Source organism: Cucurbita moschata, unplaced genomic scaffold, assembly GCF_002738365.1.
Source record: "Cucurbita moschata cultivar Rifu unplaced genomic scaffold, Cmos_1.0 Cmo_Scf00055, whole genome shotgun sequence".
Taxonomy (NCBI): domain Eukaryota; kingdom Viridiplantae; phylum Streptophyta; class Magnoliopsida; order Cucurbitales; family Cucurbitaceae; genus Cucurbita; species Cucurbita moschata.
In genome coordinates, this window is record NW_019268571.1 from 986,567 (window position 1) to 1,006,136 (window position 19,570).

Consider the following 19,570-nt stretch of genomic DNA (forward strand, 5'->3'; position numbering starts at 1 on the left):
CTCAATTTGAGATCTAAATTACATTCATCCACGAATTTGAATTTTATATAACATATTTTGGGTATTTATAGTCTCCCGACAAAAGACGTTTGTGGACGAGATTTATTCGAGACGTTTGTGGATGGGATTTATTCCCGATCCCCTTTAATCTCCACAAAGAATAAGTCAAATTGACCATTTGACTTTTACATAATTTATGAAATTAAACATAGTTCCTTCTAAGAAATGTTGATGTGCTTGAGTGGTTAATGCGATAGGTTTGAAATTTATTGAGCTCTCCGCGCGTAGGTTTGAAATCTGTTGTTGACATATTTCTTTTGAATCTTCATGACATTTTTTGAATTTTCTTGGCAATATGTTCATTTTGAACACCATGATTCTTATTAACTTGTATCCAGATTAATTCGGCAGTGGCATTAGCAACCGCCTTGTATTTGGCCTCCATACTAGAACGAGAAACTGTCGATTGTTTCCTTGAACTCCAAGAGATAAGATTACCGCCAAAGAAGATCACATATCCTCCAGTGTTTCGATGATCATTAGGATTTCCGACCCAATGAGCATTAGAGAAGGCACTAAACAATCAGTGCTAGACTTTGTAAAACACACCCATATTAATAGTGTCATGTAGATAACGGAGAATTCATTTGACTGTCGCCGAATTTACAGAAGCTGGGGAGGACATGAACTAGCACATTTTGTTGACACAGACGGAGATATCAGAACGTGTCAGAGAAAAATATTGGAGAGCACCAACGACACTCCAATAGCGAGTAGTATCCTCGGGCGAGAGCTTTTCACCACCATCCAATAACAACTTCTCACTAGGAAGCATATGCATGGGCACACCTTTGGAGATGAGCATATTGGTTTGGACAATAAATCTTGAATGTATTTATGTTGTGTCTGAATAAGAACATTGGAAGTATGGCAGACCTCAATCTCAAGAAAATAACTCAAAGTGCCAAGATCTTTGACAGAAAAATCATCCCAAAGTTGTTTAAGAAGTTTCTTAGTAGCCATAGAAGATGAGTCGGTGATAATAATATCATCAACATAGATGAGGATATACATTTGAATGCCCGTCTTGTTAAAAATGGAAAGAGAGACATCAGTTTTTGAAGGTGTAAAATCCAGCTGTAATAGTTTGGAGCCAAGCCAGGAAAACCAGGCACGCGAAGCTTGTTTGAGGCCATAAAGCGACTTATCTAGCTTGTAGAGATAACCAGGATGTAAAGAGTCCCCAAATTCAGGGGGCTACTTCATATAAACATCTACATTATGTAGGCCATGAATAAAAGCATTCTGTATATCAATATGACAAATAACCTAACCACGAGAAATAGCAAGAGATCATAAGAGTTGAATGATTGTTAGTGTAAGAGTGAGTGATTGAATGGTCGATGAAAAGATTGTATTATGAAGAGCAAGAAGACGATATATATAGAGAGAGAGAGAATACAAAAATATATTTAGAAAATCTACCTAAAAATCTGCAGAAAATCTAGTAACAAACTAGTAAACAAATCAAAACTAAATCAAATCCTAACTATAAAGAGATTTAATCAGATACTAACTGACAGCATTCTAAACAAACACGTGATCTTTAAGACTCCTCCTTGTTTAGATGCTGTGAACTCCAAGCTTTTTTCTGAACACCCATCTTACTCCTATTATCTTTCTGTTTAGAGGTCGATCAACCAACTCTTAGGTTTTGTTTTTCTCAATCACCAAAAGCTCCTCCTCTGACAGGTGCATCATCAACCAAAGCATCTTATCGTTCATCATCAGACTCTTCTAACATGCTAAACAAGATTAAATTGTTTGGTGCATTAGAAATCTGATTCTCCTTTGTTAGTTCTTCCCAATTCCATTGCTCATTTCCAGCAAAATGAACATCTCGGCTCACAATAACACGACTAGTGTGTTGTTGAAAAACTCTATAAGCTTTGAATATAGTGGTATACCCAACAAATGTTAGATAAAACCTGATTTTTCCTTATTTAGATTCACACGATTACATTCATTCTCCGTTTGACCATTTGACAAACACGTCGAATGGATTAACTAAGTTTTAGACGGCAATTTAGTAAGAAGTGGCACAGATTCAGTTGGCCACTCTCCAGCCATTTTTAGGATAGGTTATATTTAAATAGGAAATCTGTTCAGAATATTTTAACAACCTGAATTAAAGGCGCAGTCAAAATTTCATCATTCTCTCACTTTCTTATTTTACGCATTTTATTTTTCTTCCAACAACCTTTGTCGACAATTTCCTTTCACCGAAAAGAAAGGATTTCCCGGTCGATTATTGAAATCCAACAAGTGGTATCAGAGCCTGGTTGAAGCCATCGGTGTATATCATTGCGGAGGAGCCAACCTATCAACAATCAAGTTGAATAGCTCAAGTGGTTAGAGTGTCGATCTAACAACACACAGGTCTCAGGTTCGAGTAGAAGATAATGCAAAGCGCAAAAAAAAAACACATCGTGGGGTCCATCTCGAGCAGGCTCGCTCACTCCTCCACGTCGCCAAGTGCCGGCATCTCCATCACCACCACGAATCGACAATCGAGAAAGCCCATGTGGCTCAATCCGAGGAGGACGAGCCGGCCCTTTTCATAGTGACTGCATCAGTCCTACCTGACGTCCTTAATCTCAAGGAAGAGCTCCAATTGTGCATAACAAAGGGCACCCTGGGGAGAGGTGAGCAGCAAGAGCACCGGCAATGGGTCCCTCGACACAGGGGGCAACAAACCAACCATCACAAGCTCGGCGATGGCGTCGTCGAGATCGAAGGGTACGACATCGTCCTGTTCGTCGGCAAGGAAAGCAATCATCACAAGCTGACCGGCGTCTACTTCATCTCGAGACTCAAGGCTAATATTGTGAGCCTGGGTCAACTCGATAAGTTCGGTGCACGGCAAAACTGCCTTTCCATCTTAAAGTTGGAGATAGAGCAACCTCTCGGCCAAGTACCGAAAGATGGAAGACCTATTAGGAAGAGGTGAACCACCTGGACCTGGCAGCGCGCCAACTCGAAGAAGAGGCGGCCGAACAAGACGTGGAGTCTGGGGAGGACATGCCGCCAGGGACACCGAGCACTTAGGATCCGCGATGATCGACGGCGGTTGCTCACGCAAGTTTGGTGCACGATAAACTGCCTTTCATCCTAAAGCTGGAGATAGAGCAACTAGTCAACCTCTCGGCCAGGTACCGAAAGATGGAAGACCTATTAGGAAGAGGTGAACCTCCTGGACTGGCGCAAAATTTCATCATTCTCTCTCGTTCTTATTTTACGCATTTTATTTTTCTTCCAACAACCTTTGTCGACAATTTCCTTTCACCGAAAAGAAAGGATTTCCCGGCCGATTATTGAAATCCAACAACAAAGATGTCAGTTTTTGCCTTTTTGTCATGCTTATCACGCTTGACCTGTGGAATGTAAGTGAAGCAAAGACACCCAAATACTCTAAGGAACTTTAAAGAAGGTTTGTAACCATACCAAAGGAACTTTAAAGAAGGTTTGTAACCATACCAAAGGAACTTTAAAGAAGGTTTGTAACCATACCAAACTTCAAATGGTGTCAGGTCCTTCACAACTTTTGTTGAAATTCGATCTTGCAAGCACACAACAGTGTTTGCTGCTTTTCCCAAAAAATGTTTTGGAAAATCCTTCTCATGTAGCATGCATCTCGTCATCTCCATTATGAATCTATTCCTCATTTCACTAATGTCATTCTGTTGAGGAGTGTATGGTGCTGTCACTTGATGTTCAATTCCAGCCTCTTCACAGAACCTGTTAAAAGTTTCTGAAGTGTACTCCTTGCCATTATCTGATCTTATAGTCTGAATCAAGCATGCACTTTTATTCTCAACTCTAGCTTTGAATTTTCAAAATACACTCGCAACTTCTGACTTTTGCTTCAGCAAGAAGATCCAGCACATTCTTGTTAGATCATTAATAAAAATAATGTAATAAAGATCATCATTTAGTGATGGTGTTCTCCGAGGACCACAAAGATCAGTATGAACCAGTTGGAGCTTTTTCGAGGCTCTCCATGCCTGTTTAGGAAGGGGTTGCCTATGTTGCTTCCCAAAATTACAAGCACAGCAAAGAGGCATGCCATCAACAATGTCAGTGAGTCCTTCTACCAGCTTCTTTGACTGCATCTGAAGCAAACTGGATGAATAAAGTGCCCAAGTCTTTTATGTCAATTCTTAGTGGCACTAGCTCTGAATATAAAGGTCATATACTCTTTCTCCATCGAATTTAGAGCAAAGCTTTTTCATTTCATTTTGACATTGAACAAGTCTTTGCCACTTGCATCTCTTATCAAGCACTACTTATTATTAAACAACATTTTATAGCCTTAATCAAGTAACTGACCAACACTTAAGAGATTTTGACCAATTTTAGCTACAAATCAAACATTTGTGATATGAATCCAACAACTGATCACTTCCATGTACCTGAACGAACAATTACAAGAAGCAATACAAAGAAGATTCAAGTATCAAATTAAGAAAATAATGGAGTGGCTGACATTGGAAAGTGATTAGAAGACTTGCCTTTGGTAGTTGAACTACCAATTAAGACAATTTATGAATACCTTATTTTCTTCACTTTGTATTTAATAAAATTTATTAGTGACTTGTAGTTGGTGGCTGAACCTTATTAATATGCATCCAACAACTGATCACTTCCATGTACCCGAACGAGCAATTACAAGAAGCAATACAAAGAAAATTCAAGTATCAAATCAAGAAAATAATGGAGTGGCTGACATTGGAAAATGATTAGAAGACTTGCCTTTGGTAGTTGAACTACCAATTAAGACAATTTATGAATTACCTTATTTTCTTCAATTTGTATTTAATAGCATTTATTAGTGGTTGCTGACTGAACTTTATTTTGTTAGGGTTATCTTTGGGACCTATTTAAAGGCATGTAATATTCATGTTTGGATGTTTTATGGTTGAATACGGACAAAACCTTTGTGCTTTCTTGATACCTTTTTCGTGTTATTCTTTTTCAAATCTTGCTTTAGGTTTGATGTTTAAACGGATTCATTGAATTAGTTTTGATCAAGCTAATCTGGAGTGAATTGTCTTGGTATCTAAGAGTGACCATCATAGATTCTAAGTTCGATCTAAGAGTCATTCATCTTCTAACCAGCTCTTGGTTGGAATCAATCTGTTAAGTTAGCTTTCTCTGTGAACGTTTTGCAAGGATTCTAGAAGGACCTCTAGCTTTGCAAATTCCAGCATTGTAGGCGCTTATATGATAATAATTATGGTATGATGTGTTTAAGGATATGTTTGAGATAGGATACGAGAAGGATGCATAAAACGAAATGTAGCGATAGGAGTAAAATACGTTCATGAAACGTTAAGGTTAGGTTATATACCAGAGTGATATGGATAAGAGAGATTGATGGAAGAATATGGTTAGGTTACGGGTAGAAAGGGATAGGTTTGTGATAGATTGATAGAACGATAGCATTAGGATTGATAGAATGATAGCGTTAGGATACGTTCTTGTGATGATATGACTAAGGTACGTTCACGTAATAATATGTCTGTGATCGGTATAAGAATGTTAAGGCTATGATAAGTTAGAGAACGATATGACTACGAAGTGTTTATGTTATGACTTGTTATGATATGATACATTGTGATGCAAATATGTCATGGTATGATGTGTATATGATGAAATGTTATGTTAAAAGCATAGAACATTATGTTAGGTCTCTTAAATTGTGTGTATACAACATGATATGAATGACATGAAATCACAATAAATGGCATGAAATATAACCCCGTTAGAATTATGTATGATTTGAGATTATTTGAGAACTAAAGAATGAGAAATGATGTGATATGAATGATGAACGATATAAAAAATGATATGATATGTACATAATGCTAGCGGGGTTGTATTAAATGATAATGAAAATGGAAAAGTTTTGAGACCTCATACATTATGTGTGCTCATGCATTTGGGGGGAGACCCCTATCCCATCACGAGGGTACGGACGCGTACATCCAATGGCAGGACAACGATCGTTATGCTTTGCATAGCGCTACCGTGACGGTTACTAGTTCTAGCGGGTGTCCTGCATAAGGGGCTCCCAAAGTATGCCTAGCGGATAAGGAAAGTGGCCCAGCGGTGTGTGAACTAGCTGGTGAGTCCATACTCGCACGTATGGGCTGTGTGTAGAGTATATGATACACGTCCAAAATTACCCGTTAGGACAGCACCGTAGGAAAAACGGAATGAAAGATAGGTCCCATCATCTCATTGCATGTGATTGTTGCATTTAACCCCAATAGTGGGGTCACTTACTAAGTATTTTTTTAAATATTCAAGCCATGTGCTACTACATTTTTTAGGTTAAGGCAAGGCATTCCTGTACGGCTAACGACGGCATCGCAACTCGAGATCATGGCACATGAATAGGATGTTTTAAACTTAAACGCTTATTTATTTTATTTCAAGTCCTTTGTTGTGTCGTTTTAAAGATGTTTTCAAAACACGTAAGTCCATGGCTGTGTTTTAAGTTAAAGATTATGTTTTATGGAATTTAAATGAAGTCTTCTGCATTCAATGTTTATGGTACGTATACAGTAGCGACCTTAAATTAAGTAGAAAATTTTAGGTCGTTACATTTTTGGTGTTATTCTTGTTTTAAAACCTTGCTTTAGGTTTGATGTTTAAACCGAGTCATTGAATTAGCTTTGATCAAGCTAATTTGAGAGTGAATTATCATGATATCTAAGAGTGACCATCATAGATTCCAAGTTCGATCTAAGAGTCATTCATCTTCTAACCAGCTCTTGATTGGGATCAATCCGTTAAGTTAGTTTTCTCTGTGAATGTTTGCAAGGATTCTAGAATGACCTCTAGCTTTGCAAATTCCAGCATTGTAGGCACTTATCACTTCTTGTTGGACCAGGCTTCATGTGGCGTCTTCCCGTCGAGGCTTTGCCTTGGTGATTGATTGAGAAGATAAACGGCCGTCATTACCGCCTCCCCCCAAAACCTCCCAGGCATCCCGATCGTCATCAGCAATAACCTTGCTGTCCCGACGATGGTTTGATTTTGACGTTCCACCACCCCGTTCTGCTGAGGGGATGATAAGGCAACCCTAATCCTCAACCCAACAATCCAAGCTTTTGTTGAAGCAAGAACCCTTGAAACAAAGTAATTAACACCTCCTTATACGAAATTTGGATCAACCAAGAGATAAGGCTAGAATTAGATTACCTCTTATGATCGAAGATCTAGAAGCTAGATTTGGAAACCTTGTTCTAAATTGAGTCAATCCACAATTGAACTTGATCGAGACTTGATTGAATGGCTCGGGTGCAATTCAACCACAATAATTGTTTGAAACTTAGAAAGGGAAAATATGACTTTTGGATTTCTAAGGAAACGTCTCAATTTGAGATCTAAATTACATTCATCCACGAATCTCAATTTTACATAACATATTGTGGGTATTTATAGTCTCCCGACAAAAGACATTTGCGGACGGGATTTATTCTCGATCCCCTTTAATCTCCACAAAAAAAAAAAAAGTCAAATTGACCCTTTAACTTTTACATATTTATGGAATTAAAAATAGTTCTGTCTAACAAATGTTGATGTACTTGACTAATGCGATAGGTTTGAAATCAATTGAGCTCTCTACGATGTTGTTGACATTTTTGAATCTTCATGACATTTTTTGAATCTTTTTGGCAATAGGTTCATTTGGAACACCGTGATTCTTATCATCTTCCCCCTCTTCAAAAGGATTCCTCTTCGAATTAGAAAAATCATCACCTTCTTTCCTTCACCTCTTTTTCAAATATTTTGATCAAATCTGCATGCTTCACTCACAAAAATATTAGAAGGAATAGGAAGCAAATGGACTATATTAAATCCATAAACTACTTTCTTAAAGAATAAGTCAGCAGCATGCTTTGCATCATCCATTTTGACTCATTTTAATAAATATATCTACCACAACAAAAATAAAATCTTTACCTTTTTAGTGTGTAGTAAACCAAGAACAAGTTTTATAGATATATTAGTACAAGGTTTGTTAGGTACATTCAAAGGAGTATAAAATCCGTTTGGTTGTGATCTAGATTTAGTTTCTTTGCGTTTAAAACATTTGCTACAAAACTTATGGACATCATGCTTCATCTTTGCCTAAAGAAGTGTTTATGCAACATCTTATAAACTTTATTAATCCTGAGATGTCCTATTAAGGCACCACCATATGCTTCTCTCAAAAACAAATCTTTTATATTGCATTTAGGAATCCAAAGCATACTTTCCTTAATTAAAAATTTATGAAACACATAATAATCATCCATTGCTTTTTTTGTCTAGACAAGATGCATAAATAGTTCTGAAGTACTGGTCATCTGTATATAATTCTGTAATAAGCTCAAATCCAAGAATTTTTATAGTAAGAGAAGTAAAGAGAGCGTACCTTTTAGATAACACATGAGATACCCTATTATCCTTACCTTGCTTATACTTGATGACATACGAAAATGTTTAATAAATTTCATCCACTTTGCATGTCTACGATTCAGTTTGCTTTGACCCTTCACATACTTCAAGTTTTCATGATCAAAGTGGATCACAAATTCTCTAGGCCATAAGTAGTGTTGCGGCACATGCAATATATGAACTACAACAATTCTTTATTATAGGTACGATATTTCAATGTTGCCCCATTTAGTTTTTCACTAAAATACACTAACGGCTTTCCATCTTGAATTAAAACAGCACTTATGACCAAACCACATGCATCACATTCAATTTCAAAAGTTTTATAAAAGCTAGGCAAAAAAAATAATGATGCATTGCTTAATTTCTTCCTAAGCAAATTGAAGGCATTGTCTTGCATTTCTCCCCATTTAAAAACAACATTCTTTTTCACCAAGTCATTCAATAGTTCAGTTATGGTTCTAAAATCATTTATAAATCTCTTATAGAGGTTAGCTAACTCATGAAAACTCCGAACTTTACGTGCACCTTTTTGTGTTGGCAAATCCATGATGAATTTAACTTTGTCTCTATCTAATGCTACTCTACTTTTACCAACTATGAAGCCAATAGAGTGAACTTTTTCTATGCAAAACCTACTCTTATTAAAATTAAATTTCTCTTTTTTATGTGTAATAAAAACTAATTTAATGTGCTCCACTTGTCCAAGCAAAATCTTCAAATAAATTATAATATCATCAATATAAACAATAACATGTTTTCTCGGATATTTTCTCAAAACATTATATATTAAGCGCATAGGTGTACTAGGAGCATTAATTAACCTAAAAGGCATAACAAGCCATTCATACAATCCAAACTTAATATTGAAAGTTGTTTTCCATTCATCTCTTTCCTGGATTCTAATTTATGATATCCAGATTTCAAGCCATTCATACCATCCAAACTTAATATTGAAAGTTGTTTTCCATTCATCTCCTTCCTGGATTCTAATTTATGATATCCAGATTTCAAAATAATTTTTATAAAGAGACAGGAATCATGCAATAAATCAAGTATATCGTCTAACCTAGGAATAGGATATCGATATTTTACAGTGATTTTGTTGATGACTCTATTATCCATGCTGATAAGCGCCTATAATGCTGGAATTTGCAAAGCTAGAGGTCCTTCTAGAATCCTTGCAAAACATTCACAGAGAAAGCTAACTTAACGGATTGATTCCAACAAAGAGCTGGTTAGAAGATGAATGACTCTTAGATCGAACTTGGAATCTATAATGGTCACTCTTAGATACCAAGACAATTCACTCTAGAATTAGCTTGATCAAAACTAATTCAATGAATCGGTTTAAACATCAAACCTAAAGCAAGATTTAAAAAATAATAACACCAAAAAGGTATCAAGAAAACACAAATGTTTTGTCTGTATTCAACCAAAAAACATCCAAACATGAATATTACATGCCTTTAAATAGGCCCAAAAGATAACTCTAACATAATAAGGTTCAGCCACCAACTACAAATCACTAATAAATGCTATTAAATACAAATGGAAGAAAATAAGACATTCATACAAATTAAATATAAATTGATGAAAATAAGGCATTCATAAATTGTCTTAATTGGTAGTTCAACTACCAATGGCAAGTCTTCTAATCACTTTCCAATATCAGTCACTCTATTATTTTCTTGATTTGATTCTTGAATCTTCTTTGTATTGCTTCTTGTAATTGCTTGTTCGGGAACATGAAAATGATTAGTTGTTGGATTCATATCATCCCCCCTTTCTTTAAAAGGATTTGTCCTCAAATCAAATTTTTCGTTCTTTCCGGACAAGAACTGAATATTGTTTTTTTTTTCCCACTTTTTTTTTCTCACCTTTACCTTAGTTTCTTCTCTCCACTGTTGTACTTCATATTCTTTTCTTTTCTTCTCTAATTTCAACTGGTCACAATGTACTTCATAAGGAGACAACGGAAGTAAAGTAAATTTCTTCCCACACAAAGTAAAAGTATACTTGTTCATCAAACCATCAAATGTTACCTTTCTATCATATTGCTAAGGTCGACCGAATAAGATATCCCCCGCATGCATTGGTACAACATCACAAAGGACTTCATCTTTATATCTTCCAAGAGTAAAAGAAATAAGAGTTTGGGAGTTCACCTTAATTTCTTCTTTGTTTGTCAGCCAATGAAGTTTGTATGGTTTTGGATGGGGATAGATAGAAAGTTGAAGTCTTTTTACAAGGAAGCTGCTTACCATATTTGTGCAACTTCCACTATCAATCACCAAGCTGTATGGGTTTCCTTGAATTGCTTGAAGAATGGTTGTATTAAGATCTGGTACTGGTGGTACTCGTTCTGCATTATGTGGCATTTTGTTATCAGTAATAGGGACCTCTCCACACTTCTCACCAAAATTTCACTCAGGGACACTCGTGTTTAACACTCAAAGGTACGCTTTTGGTACTAGGTCAAGAATGTAAAAGCTATTTTTTTTTCTACTAATTTTTCTTTTCTTTTCTTTTTTTCGATAATATGAGAGAGACAAAAAAGAGGAAAAAAAAAACAGTAATGATATTTCACCTCTAGAGCGGCCAAAGAACGTTGACCAAATGCTCTGATACCAAATGATAAGCACCTACAATGCTGGAATTTGCAAAGCTAGAAGTCCTTCTAGAATCCTTGCAAAACTTTCACATATAAAGTTAACTTAATGGATTGATTCCAACCGAGAGCTGGTTAGAAGATGAATGACTCTTAGATCGAACTTGGAATCTATGATGGTCACTCTTAGATACTAAGACAATTCACTCAAGAATTAGCTTGATCAAAACTAATTCAATGAATTGGTTTAAACATCAAACCTAATACAAGATTTGAAAAAGAATAACACCAAAAAGGTATCAAGAAAACACAAAGGTTTTGTCACTATTCAACAATTCCCCACAAACATGAATACTACATGCCTTTAAATAGGCCAAAAGATAACCCTAACATAATAAGGTTCAGCCACCAACTACAAACCACTAATAAATGCTATTAAATACAAATGGAAGAAAATAAGGCATTCATACAAACTATTAATAAATGCTATTAAATATAAATTGAAGAAAATAAGGCATTCATAAATTGTCTTAATTGGTAGTTCAACTACCAATGACAAGTCTTCTAATCACTTTCCAATATCAGCTACTCCATTATTTTCTTGATTTGATTATAGAATCTTCTTTGTATTGCTTCTTGTAATTGCTCGTTCGGGTACATGGAAGTGATCAGTTGTTGGATTCATATCACATGCCCATGCGCCAAGTTTCATCTTTCTTTGGCACCAATAAGTCTCGTATAGAACATGGACTCAAACTTTCTCGTATATAGCCCTTCTCCATGAGCTCCTCCACTTGCCTTTGAATTTCTTTTGTCTCAGTTGGACTGACTCGATAAGCTGACGTATTAGGAATGACAATCCTTGAAATGATGTCTATTTTATGTTCAATACCTTTAATAGGAGGTATTTCTTTATCTTGAAACATGTCTTCAAATTCCAGTAAAAGAGATTGAAACATACTAGGCAAAGACAAATTATTATCGTTAGAGACCAAACATCCTTCCTTGTACACAAGTACAAATATGGTTTTTTGTCAGAACATTGCCTTCTAACCTTTCCAACTCTAGCCAAACAACTCACATTCTTTCCTTTTTTTTTTCAATTTCATTCTTTTTTTCACTATGTTTTTCTCTTTGATTTTTCTCTATTTTGTCACTCAACTCTTGTTTTTCTTTCAACTCTTTTCCATCAAACTCGTTCTTTTATTCTTCCAACTTTAATTGATCAGCAAATACATTTGTAGAACTCAAAAGTACAAGAGTGGTTTTTCTACCATCTTTTACAAAAGAATACCTATTCAAATAGCCATCATACATAACCCTCCTGTCAAATTGCCATGGTAGGCCAAGCAATATCTCTCCAGCATGCATTGGTAAAACATCACAAAGAACTTCATCTTTATATTTTTCCAGAGTAAAAGATATTAAAGCATGAGAAGTTACCTTCATTGTTCCACTGTCATTGAGCCATTGAATCTTGTAGGGTTTAGGATGGTGTTGGGTTGGAATTAGCAACCTTTTGATCAGCATGGTACTTACAACATTGGTAGAGCTTCTACTATCATTTATGATATAAATCCAACAACTGATCACTTCCATGTACCCGAACGAACAATTACAAGAAGCAATACAAAGAAGATTCAAGTATCAAATCAAGAAAATAATGATGTGGCTTACATTGGAAAGTGATTAGAAGACTTGCCTTTGGTAGTTGAACTACCAATTAAGACAATTTATGAATTACCTTATTTTCTTCAATTTGTATTTAATAGCATTTATTAGTGATTTGTTGTTAGTGGTTGAACTTTATTATGTTAGGGTTATCTTTTGGGTCTATTTAAAGGCATGTAATATTTATGTTTGGGGATAAATTGTTGAATACAAAAAAAAAAACCTTTGTGTTTTATTGATATCTTTTTTGGTGTTATTCTTTTTTCAAACCTTGCTTTAGGTTTGATGTTTAAACCGATTCATTGAATTAGTTTTGATCAAGCTAATTCTGGAGTGAATTGTCTTGGTATCTAAGAGTGACCATCATAGATTCCAAGTTCGATCTAAGAGTCATTTATCTTTTAACCAGCTCTTGATTGGAATCAATTCATTAAGTTAGTTTTCTCTATGAACGTTTTGCAAGGATTCTAGAAAGACTCTAGCTTTGCAAATTCCAGCATTGTAGGCGCTTATCATTTCGTATCAGAGCATTTGGTCGACGTTCGTTAGCCGCTCTAGAGGTGAAATATCTTTATTGTTATTTTTTTCTATCACAAATTATTGAAGAAAAAAAAAGAAAAAAAAAGAAGAATCAGTAAAAAAAAAAAAAGAAAAAAAAGAAAAAAAAGAAAAGAAGAATCAATAGAAAAAAAATTAGTTCTGAGAAAAAAAATTATATATATTCAATTCTTATAATTTATTTTCAGCTCTTGATCCTTGAGATACTAGTCTTAGCTTGTTAGAGTTGATCGTTGAATTGGTTATAATCAAGCTTAAAGCAAGATTGCATTAAAAAAAAAAAAAAAAAAAAAAAAAAAAAAAAAAAAAAAAAAAAGCNTACCTTTGAGTGTGAAACACGAGTGTCCCTAAGTGAAATTTTTGTGAGAAGTGTGAAGAGGTCCCTTAATAACAAAATTTCACATAATGGAGGAGTACCACCCGTACCAGATCTTAAGAAAACCATTCTTCAAGCAATTCAAGGTATGATGGAAATGATGATGGAAGATAGACAAGAAAGAAGGGCGCAACAAAAAAGACAAGAACGAACATTACAAGAAGATGAAGGTATACTAGTACAAGAAAGACAAGTTGAAGGAAGATGGAGAGGAAGAAATAACCATGCAACTATTATGCAACCTAAAAGGATGGAAAGAGTACATGTAGATAGAGATGGGGGAGTTAAACTCAAAATCCCACCATTTTGTGGAACGGCAGATTCTGAGGCATACTTGCAATGGGAAAGAAAGATAGAACATGTGTTTGATTGCAACACCTATAATGAAAATAAAAAGATGAGACTTGCTATTGCCGAATTTACCAATCATGCCAACGATGGGTACCAACATCTCAAATCCGAGAGAAGAAGAAAAGAGGAGGATCCAATAGAGACTTGGGAAGAACTTAGAGAAGCCATGATTAAAAGGTATGTTCCAAAACATTATGAAAGATATTTGAAAACTAAATTGCAAGGTTTGAGGCAAGAAACAAAAAGTGTGGCAGAATATTATCAAGAGATTGAGACTATGATGGAAAGAACAAATGTTAGAGAAGAAGAAGAAGATACCATGTCTAGATTCCTTGGAGGTTTGAATTGAGAAATTGCTCATCTTGTTGACAGAAATCCACCACCATATCTGGAAGACATGTATCATTATGCTCTCAAAATTGAAGACCAATTGATGGAAGAAAAATAGCATTAAAAAAGGTACACATCACGAACTAACACGTTTTCAAATTCTAAAACTTGGAACAAGGATAGTTTTGTGAATAGAAATGAATCGATGTCACCAAAAGAAAAGTTCGTGACTGCTAAAAGAGTGGAGGCTGAGAGTTCCAATGGTAAAAAGAATGAAGCTTCAAAGATGGTAAGGAGAAGTCTAGTTCTATTCAATGTTGGAAGTGCAAAGGGTTTGGACACATGAGCAAAGAGTGTGTTAATAAAAAAGTTATGGTGATAAGGAATGGTATACTTGATTCAGATGATGAGTGTGAGGATCATGATTCACAGCTTGGGGAAGAAATCTGATAAGCGCCAACAATGCTGGATTTTGCAAAGCTAGAGGTTTTTATAGAATCTTTGCAAAACGTTCACAGAAAGAGCTAACTTAACGGATTGATTCCAGCCAAGAGCTTGTTAGAAGATGAATGACTCTTAGATCGAACTTGGAATCTATGATGGTCTCTCTTAGATACCAAGACAATTCACTCCAGAATTAGCTTGATCAAAAGTAATTCAATGAATCGATTTAAATATCAAACCTAAAGCAAGATTTGAAAAAGAATAACACCAAAAGGGTATCAAGAAAACACAAAGGTTTTGTCTGTATTCAACCAAAAAACATCCAAACATGAATATTACATGCCTTTAAATAGGTCCAAAAGATAACCCTAACAAAATAAAGTTCAGCCACCAACCACTAATAAATGCTAATAAATGCTATTAAATACAAATTAAAGAAAATAAGATAATTCATAAATTGTCTTAATTGGTAGTTCAACTACGAAAGGCAAGTCTTTTAATTACTTTCCAATGTCAGCCACTCCATTATCTTCTTGATTTGATATGCTAATGCTATAAAGATTTTTGGGATAAAAAATCTTTGTTTCAACTTGTACACTAGCTAGCTTTTGAAGATGCAATGTATAGGCCTCTCGAATCTTCTTAACCTTGCTTCTTGTAATTGGTCCTTCGGGTACATGCAAAGGGTCAGCAGTTGAATTCATATCAAAATCGCAGCATATGATGATGAGCAGGTTGAAGAAGGTAATTTCATATCTTTGATCACAAGAAGGGTACCCAATGTTCAAATCAAGGTAGAGAAATTTTGAACATCAAAGGGAAAACTTGTTCCACACAAGATGTTTGATCAAAGGAAACCCATGCAGCTTGGTGATTGATAGTGGAAATTGTACAAATGTGGTAAGCAACTTCCTTGTAAAAAGACTTCAACTTTCTGTCCGTCCACATCCAAAACGGTACAAACTTCAATGGTTGACAAACAATGAAGAAATTAAGGTGAACTCCCAAGCTCTTATTTCTTTTACTCTTGAAAGATATAAAGATGAAGTCATTTGTGATGTCGTACCAATGCATGTGGGGGACATCTTGTTTGGCCGACCCTTACAATATGATAGAAAGGTAATATTTCATGGTTTGATGAACAAGTATACTTTTATTTTGTGTGGGAAGAAATTTACTTTACTCTCGTTGTCTCCATATGAAGTACATTGTGACCAATTTAAATTAGAGAAGAGAAGAAAAGAATGTGAAGAACCACCGTGGAGAGAAGAAACTAAGATAAAAGAGAGAGATAAGAATGAAAAAAAAAAAGAGAGAATAGTGAGGGGCAAAGGATGATTGAAAACCAAGAAAGAAAAAAAAAAGTGAGAAAAAAAATATTAGTCGAGAAAAAAAAAATAATATTCAGTTCTTGTCCGGAAAGAACGAAGAATTTGATTTTAGGACAAATCCTTTTAAAGAAAGGGGGGATGATATGAATCCAACAATTGATTACTTCCATGTACCCGAACGAGCAATAACAAGAAGCAATACAAAGAAGATTCAAGTATCAAATCAAGAAAATAATGGAGTGGCTTACATTGGAAAGTGTTTAGAAGACTTGCCTTTGGTAGTTGAACTACGAATTAAGACAATTTATTAATGCCCTGATTTCTTCACTTTGTATTTAATAGCATTTATTAGTGATTGGTAGTCGGTCGTTGAACTTTATTATGTCAGGGTTATCTTTTGAGCCTATTTAAAGGCATGTAATATTCATGTTTGGGGATGAATTGTTGAATACAAACAAAACCTTTGTGTTTTCTTGATACCTTTTTGGTGTTATTCTTTTTTCAAACCTTGCTTTAGATTTGATGTTTAAACTTATTCATTGAATTAGTTTTGATCAAGCTAATTCTATAGTGAATTGTCTTGGTATCTAAGAATGACCATCATAGATTCCAAGTTCGATTTAAGAGTCATTCATCTTCTAACCAGCTCTTGGTTGGAATCAATCCGTTAAGTTAGCTTTCTCTGAGAACGTTTTACAAGGATTCTAGAAAGACCTATAGCTTTGTAAATTCCAGCATTGTAGGCGCTTATATCAAATTACAAGACTACAAGGAGTCCCCTTGACTAAACACCTTGTGTGAAATAGGTTGTCTCTTTAATCATCAACATCATTCTTAACTTGAGTTTTAAGAAGTCTTCTGGTAACAAGTACCAAATGACTCCCATCTTCCAGTTTCTCCTCATTCTCCTAGATTTCTTCTTCAACTAGCTCATCATGGTCACTTCCTTCACTATCTGTGACAACTTTTCCATTCTTGATGATCATGACTCTCTTGTTAGGACAATCACGACTAAGATGACCAATTCCTTGACATTTCCAACATTTGACGTCTTTATTTCTTTCTCGAATCTCCTTATAGTCCTCCGCTTTCTCTTTACCCTTGGAGGTCTCAGCTTTGTTCTTTTTGTCAAGATCATACTTGCCTCCAACTTTGAAATCTATCTTTTCAATATTTGCATTCTTTTTCCAAGTGTTGAAAGTAGTAGACTTTGAAGTACCATACCTCTTGGAGTTCTCCTTCTCCCAAGCTAGTTGCCCTTTGATTTTGACAGCAAGATGTAAAAATTCTTGCATATCAAAGTACGCTTGCCTATCCACTTGATGAGCAAGTTGTCGGTTTAACCCACCATGGAATTTAGCCATTGTATCTTCCTCATTTTCATTAATACATGCTCTATTCATAAGGGTCTCCATTTCTTTGTAATATTCTTCAACACTCTTGGATCCCTGTTGTAAAGTATAGATGATATGTGGAAATCAACCCAAGGGGAGTAAGATTCGGATACCTTGTTGATCGAATACATAAAGACAAGAACATTGTTTGAGATTTGAATCACTCCACAAGCAAGATCGATCATGTCTAGCTTGAATGATTCTTGTTGATCAAATATCTCAAGCCAAGAACACTTGATTAAGATTCGAATCCACAAGCAAGATTGATCAAGTTGTGCTTGAATGATTCTACATGCAATCTAAAATACATAAAATTGCAAAGAAACTTAGCCATTGGCTAAAGAAGAGCACAAATGCTTCTTTTACTATATTTTCCAAGTCTCCTTACAAATACAACATACATGACTTTATATAGCCTCAAAATGAAACTACTAAAGTCATTCCAAGAGTTGTAACATTCATACTTAATGGCCATAATTAACCATTATGTAATTGTAACCTAAAGTAAATTAAAAGTCTTAAAATGCATTAATGAAATACAATAACTCTAGATTTATCTAAATTGTAATCCACCCAAAATTTATAACATGAAACTTCATTCTTCTTCAATGTAGCATGAATTAAAATATCTTTTGATAATTTCAACAATATTTTTTTCACATCATTATTGAAGCATATTGTATGATTGATGTCTCTTGGTTCATATTAATAGAGTTTTTGCTTCAGTACTCGAGAATAATGCTTAGGAATGTACCTTTTTCTCATTAATGTCTTCAATTCCTCCCACGTTTCAATTGGTTCTTCATAATTTCTTCTCCACTCTGATTTCAAAGATCTCCACCATATAATGGCGTAATCACAAAATTCAGCCACAACAAGCTTCAACTTTCTTTCTTCACTGAAATTGTTGCAATCGAAGACATGCTCAATTTTGCTCCCATATTGCAAATACTCCTCTCGATCAGATCTCCCATAAAAAGTTAAAATTTTATGCTTTACTCCCCCGACTCCTTTTTCTTTTTCTCTCTCATACCGGTACTCTCTCTCAATTCTTTTTTGTGCTAAAATTTCTCTCCCCCTTGTTCTGACTCTTCCTCTCCCTCGACCGACATCTCTCCCTCCCCTAGGACTATGTCCCACTAAAAGGGTGACATTATCATCTTCTTCATTTTCAACACCTTCATTCAAGAGTACTTCCTCCCTTGAAGATTACCTAAGGCTATTTCAATTCGCTCCATTCGGTCTATCAATGTACTAATAACTTGATTCAAACGAGTAATTGTTCCGACCTGTGCTTCTCTCCACCTAGCTTCATTGATCTCCTCTCCATTTCCTCCTTCTTGGCTCATGAGTGTACAAACAGTAGTGGAATATGTTTAGGACTTCACACACTCAACTCACTGATTTTACACTCAGGGACACTCGTGTTTATACACACAAAGGTAGGCTGTTTGGGAAAGTGACTAAATTATGATCAAGGTAGGCTAATATATCGGTAAAGCAATTCTGATAGTAGCAAGCTATTCAAGGCAATATAGATAAGTTAATTATGAAATAACAACAAAATAAAACAAGACGTGAACAGAAAATATTTTTGGATATAATTGCACGCTGAAAATTTTTTTAAAAAAAATCCAAAAAGAAAGCACGTGAAGATTTTAAGAACGATCTAACTCTCCTTTTTACAGAATTCGGGAAATTTAAAAGTTATCTTCAAGCGTAGATTATGAGAAAAAGAAAAATATCAAACACAACGGTTTGTAGATTTAGATGGATTAAGAAAAAGATGTGAATCGAAGTTTATTTGATCTTCAAATAAACATGCAAATGATATAAAAAAAATGATAAAGATTGTTTATAATCATGATCGTAAGAACAAATATGACAAGATTTTTTTTTTCAAGATCTCAATGTGATCTTTAGGAAGAAAATGAGAACAAAGTGAAAAGTTGATGAATAATGGTGGAAACAACAGCAAGAAAATAAATGGATA

General features: G+C 35.1%; 1 long non-coding RNA gene across 1 annotated transcript; it reads left to right on the forward strand.

Annotated features, from left to right (window-relative positions):
- The first annotated feature begins 2,334 nt into the window (after positions 1 to 2,334).
- Positions 2,335 to 12,123, forward strand: LOC111436533. The gene is made up of 3 exons (XR_002709269.1): positions 2,335 to 2,419; positions 3,144 to 3,147; positions 12,113 to 12,123. It is a non-coding gene; the product is annotated as an uncharacterized LOC111436533 (long non-coding RNA).
- The last annotated feature ends 7,447 nt before the right edge of the window (positions 12,124 to 19,570 follow it).